Source organism: Notolepis coatsorum (genome assembly GCF_963971535.1).
Source record: "Notolepis coatsorum genome assembly, chromosome: 16".
In the NCBI taxonomy this organism is placed as follows: Eukaryota; Metazoa; Chordata; class Actinopteri; order Aulopiformes; family Paralepididae; genus Notolepis; species Notolepis coatsorum.
Genome location: NC_140180.1, coordinates 1,629,515 through 1,635,514, shown reverse-complemented (window position 1 = coordinate 1,635,514; position 6,000 = coordinate 1,629,515).

Here is a 6,000-nt window from a genome sequence, read left to right as displayed (position 1 = left end):
GCTAGTTAGATAGTAAATTATATTGACCTAATTGTTTACACTGCCTGTGTTGTTTTTACTACCTGTACCACCCCCCCCCCCCCCCCCATGCTGCTATGATGCCTGAATTTCCCCAAGGGGATCAATAAAGGAATATCTTATCTTATCTTACCCATTCTGCAATCTGTTAATAAAGTTTTCAATCAATCAATCAAAGGTGTAGTAGAGGGCTGACGGGAGTCTGTCTGTCTGGTATAGCTTTACTGAGGTAGAGGGCTGACCGGAGTAATAATAATAATATTTATTTTATATAGCGCCTTACATAAAGTATCTCAAAGCGCAAAGTCTGTCTGGGTGGTATATCTTTAACTCTTTCACTGCCACACGTGTCTCTTTCTGACAGAATAATACCTTCAATCAATGTTCTATTTGTTCATTGGTGGATCAATGTAGCTGCAGTGGTCATTTTGAACCTGTTGTACTTTCTCTGATCAGAATGCCTCATTACTTTTACCAAACGGTTCGTGCGTTTTGCGAATCTGATTGGCCACTGACGTTTCTGGGACGTTTCTGGTCATGTGACATGTGCGCCCAATCGTGTGACGGCAAGTTCTTTGGACGGTTAAGCTTAGGCGCTCTTTCGAAGTTGGTTAAGGTTAGAGTTTGTCTTAGAGCAGGGCCATAGAACGCCAGCCCTGATTCCAAACTCTAACCTTAACCAACTTCGAAAGAGTCGCCTAAGCTTAACCAGTGATAAACTAGGCGTTAGGTCGTTCGCAGGCTGTTCGACGCGGAAATGGGCAAAGACACAGCTCATCATGCGATTGGGCGCACATGTCACATGACCAGAAACGTGCGTGGCCAATCAGAGCGCAAAACAGAAACACGAACCGTTTGGTAAAAGCATAGACTCGATCAGAATGTGTTGTCTGATATCAATCCCTGTCTCCTGAGCCGTTCAGTCATTGTGTGTAGTGTGACGTGTGCCGGGTGCCAGTGTGTGTGTGGCAGCCATTGAGCCTGAGTGCGTAGCCCAAGGTTGGGTGCTACACAGTGGTGGTGAAGGAGGCAATTTCCACCCTACATTGTGGGGAGCGCTTTGAGTGTCTAGAAAAGCGCTATATAAATGTAATGATCATTCATTCATCAAGGCCTGCAAATCAAAGCTGTAACGTCTGTGCCAGCGGCAGTTGATTGGTTAACCAAGTTTTACTGAGTGATTTAGGCAAAAAGCTTCCTACCTAATTTGTATAGCCTACTGTAGCTCACGTTACCAAGCTAATGTCAAGCTGTGTGAATAGTGTTTAGAGACAGAGGTTGCCTATCTCAAGCTGTGTGAAGTGTTTACACAGATGTAGCCTATCTCAAGCTGTGTGAAGTGTTTACAGATGTAGCCTATCTCAAGCTGTGTGAATAGTGAACAAAACAAGGTTTCTCTCTAAAAACACATCAATTATACATAAGCGCATACTTGGGCTACCCAGTAATGCCCTGAACAGGCTACAATACGTACAAAATTCTGCTGCCAGGGTTCTCACCCGCACCAAGTCCTGGCACCACATCACCCCCACCCTCATCCACTGGCTTCCAGTCAAGTCCTGCATCTTCACCTACAAAGCCCTTCGTACTCCCTTGCCCCCCGGTACCTAGCTGACCTCCATCCCTACATCCCGCCCCGGAGGCTGCGGTCCTCTGACTCCGGTCTCCTCTCCATCCCCACCACCAACATGTGGACTGTTGGTCCCAGAGCCTTCTCTGTTGCTGCACCCACCCTCTGGAACTCCCTCCCTCCAAACATCCGTAGTGCTACATCCCTGCACTCCTTCAAATCCCAACTCAAACCCCACCTCTTCACCAAATTTGTAAATGACTCTGCCTGATTTCCCTTTTGATTATTATTTTGTTGATGTTACGTTGTTCCCTGTTCCCTTAGCTGCCCCTTAAGCGCCTTGGCTCTCCTGAAAGGCGCTATATAAATGTAAGATATTATTATTACTTGTTGTGCGTGAAAATGTGGTACTTTTTCAAATATATATATTAAGTGTCCTGGTTTTGGGGTTTGGATACCGGCATCAGAGCAGGTGTGCTCTTGAGATTGGTTGACGATTGGCAAGGCTTATCTTTGCCTATGGGTACTGTAGTAGTTACCATGAGGGGTGGGTGGGGGACACTGTACAACTGTACAAACAAAACTGTACATTGGAATATTGACAAGACCATACTTCACTGCACTTCCGCGTTACATGGAGCTCGTGATGGGGAGGGAGACCACTGCACTTCCGCGTTACATGGAGCTCGTGAGGGGGAGGGGGGAACGAGCATAATATATCTATGGGAACGAGCGCGCGGGAGGATACAATCATAGATATATATAGAACACTAGATAGCTTTATGCCGCGTTCACGTTACGTGGGAAGAAGCGGAAGAACCAGCTTCCTACTGGGAAAAACCATTCACGTCAGCCTCCTAGTGGTAATTCCCATAGATATATATAGAACACTAGATAGCTTGCCCGCGCTGCCGGCCAATGGAGAGCGACGTCACTGAACCGCCGCCATCTTGCTCCAGTTAGCCTCGAGTCAACGCGTGAAGGCTTCCTAGTTGTAGCAACGAGATGTCCTCTGGTTCTTCCCACGTAGGAAGCTCTATCACGTAGGTCAAGGCTCTATCAATATTCATTCACGCACTCCCTTTCCCGCTCTCTCCCATGATTTGGGCCATGAGCTCAAAATACCGGAAGTGTTGCGGTGGTGTAATAACGGGTGGTGGTGATCATTGTAGCCACCTAGTGGTAGTTTTGAGTATAGCAACTTGGGTTCAAGTTGAGTCCTTTGAACTTGCAGTTTTTCCAGTGCTTGCAAGACAGCAGATAAGAGCACTGGATCACCATTTCTTTGAGATAAGCCTTGGGAAATATATGCCTGCAAGAACATTCCTGTTTTATTTTTATTTTATATAATTGTGTTTTTTAGGTATGTAAATGTTTATCTAATTTGAACTAGCGAATTGTTAAAACGCTAAAGCTAAATAGGACCAAGCTAATCAACCACATGGTGGTTTTGCTAGCTGCATGGTATTTGATCAGTCTGTTTTTGTTGGTAGCAGTTTGCACTCATGTATTTTTTTTTATTGTATTTCTGTTGCATCATGTTGTGATTATATTGTAATAATGTGATTGTAACATTTTCAGTTTTACAGCTTTACTCCACAATAAACAGCCTCACCTTTCTGTCGGCTTTCTGTTCACTGGGTAGACTGTTCGCCATCTGCCTAACTAGCTGCCAGTTACACACGCTTCATGTGTCCAGGTAGTGAGTTTAAAAAAACAAACTCTTCACTGGCTGGCTATTAGTCTACTATGGACTACAATAGACATGTTGATGCCGCAGTAAGACCACAGGCACAGTATCCTGATTAGGGCAGAACAATTAAATCTGAAAAAAAATCGCAATCTCGATTCATAGACCCATGCGATCTCATTTCTAAATTATGACGATTATTATTATTTATTTTTTTTACTTTACTTTTTTTTTGAAGTATGACGAAAAATAAGAATCGTGATCTCAATTATTAGAGAAAATCGTGATTCACATTTGAGCAAGAATCGTGCAGCCCTAATCCTGATACAATGAGCCATAATGTCCTAATGTAAAATATTAACATTATTGCTTCCTTTTTTTTTTTTATCTACTTTTTCTCCCATCCCAATTTCGTATCGTCCAATTCTACCCTCCCGTCTCGAACGCTGTTAGACCATGCCTCCCACAAGCCGGCTGCAATGTGGACGAAGCCTTGCATCACATGTCCCCTCCGGTACTCGAGGAAGCAGCAGTCGCATCTTTTTCACCTGCACAGCGCAATCTCTCAGCGTCGGGGGTCTGCGTGGGAGGGACACGCCGCCCCCGTTGCTTCCTGATTCTGCTGCGCAGGCGCACCAACCGACCTGTAGGAGTCGCTGTCCACAACGTCCGATCCCCACCCATCAACTTCCCACCCCCTAATACTGCCAATTGTATTAGTATGAACGACCAGCCAAGCTGATAGCAATGCGGAGAGCTGGGCTCGAACCCAGCGTCTCCTGGATTGGTGGCGAGCGCCTTGCCCACTACACCACCTAGCCGCCCCACATTATTGCTTCCTTCAAGTGAAGGTTTACTTGGAAAATAATGAAAAAATAGTACAATAAAATAAACCTTATTCCTAATGTCGTAGCATAAATGCATTGAATTTGCCAAATTTCAACAAGGACCTCACGCAATCGTATTACTCTCAATAAGATCTAGCTTAGTTGTAAAAACCATTTGCACCGGCATCGACTTTCTTGCTAAAATGGCAAACTGCCGATTTGCTAAATGGAGTCTGTGGAAAGCAATACATTCAACAGAAATAACTCTTAAGGGTTTATACCACATTCAGGAGAACAAGCATGAAAAGGCAACTCTGTACTCTGTTGTCAGTCTGCATTTTTTTTTAATTATTTACAAAAAACAGTTCTTCACATGTATTTACAACACTAAAGAAAAGTGATTCAATCTGACAGAGGCTAAAGCATAGAGTACAGTTGGTCATTTAGATTTAAGCAATAACTCTTAGGATAAGTTATTTGTATATTGAGCCGTTCGTTGCCACATAGACCATTTTATCCAAACAGGCCTATGTCAGGTCCATAGAAACCATTTACAGTAGTTCAAAAAATGTAATCAAAATGTAAATTCATAGTTATTAATCCAAATCATGTGGACCAATTAATTGTGTGCATCATGACCAAGTAATCTTTACACTTTTTGACAAGAGACAACTTATTACTAACCTACTTAATATCGTCAAGGACACCCCTCACCCCAACCACACATGGTTTTGCTCTGCTCCCCTCTGGGAGGCACTACAGGAATCTCAGTGTCAGGACCAGTAGGCTCATAAACGGCTCCTTCCCATCAGTCACCTTGCTGAACTACGGTGACGACACTGCCCGACACCACTGGCTAGACTGGTTTATCATCAGTGTATTCATACTAGTACAACCTTAGCAGATTTACCCCGTAGCTTGTTCATGTATACTCTATATTACACATTATTATACTGTATACTACAATGCCCTTTACTGCCGTCGTACTCTGTACTTGTGCGATGACAAATTGAATCGAAATCGAATGCAGAGTTTTAGCCCTGGTTTTCTACTCGCAGACAAAAGGCCCCCCGATAAGGGACACTGGCGTTCGCTCTGCACTCGATTGCCACGTGTGAACTGTTCCAAGACGCAATCAGAGGCTCGCCAGGTGCATCGCAGGCAGGCGGCCCAAAAGATATCAAAAGCAGGTGAAATATCTGGACCTGTCGGCAACAAACTACAGCCAATAAGAGTGCAAGACGGGGGGGGAGAGAGAGAGAGAGGGAGACTGACAGAGCTACAGCCAATGAAAGCACAGGAGAGAGAATGACAGTGGGTGTGTTGTGTGTGTGGCATGGGCAGGAATGACGGCTCATTCTCTCAGAGCACGAGAGAAACGGCTAAAACCGAACCAAAACAAATACCTCTCCATCACCAAAGCCAGTGTCACTTTCTCACGTGTGTTTTCATGACAAAACGTAATTTGGAGAAAGATCTTGTAATGTGTAACCCCCCCCCCCCCCCCGTCGCTGATGAGTCATGTACTGCGCAAACCACCACTTCAAGATTCCCGATTACAGAGTTGTGTGAACAGTAGGGCTGGGCGACTGACGAGCTTAAATTTCAATTATGATTCCGTCTTCCCACGACCACAGAAACGAGATGAAAGAATTATTGTGCCACATGTCGTGTTCTCATTTAGTCTTGCGTTGTAAACGCAGCACACTCTTCCTTCACAGCGGTACGCTCGGCCCCTCACGCCCAAACAGTAGTTTCAGCTGGTGTCGAGAGGGAGGAGCCACGGCATGTTTCTCCAATTATTTTGAAACATCTTTGGTAACTTGTAGAAGACAACAGAAAAGCAGCCTCCGGTCGAGAAGAAAGGTAAAGCAAATTCAATTGTCGTCATATGA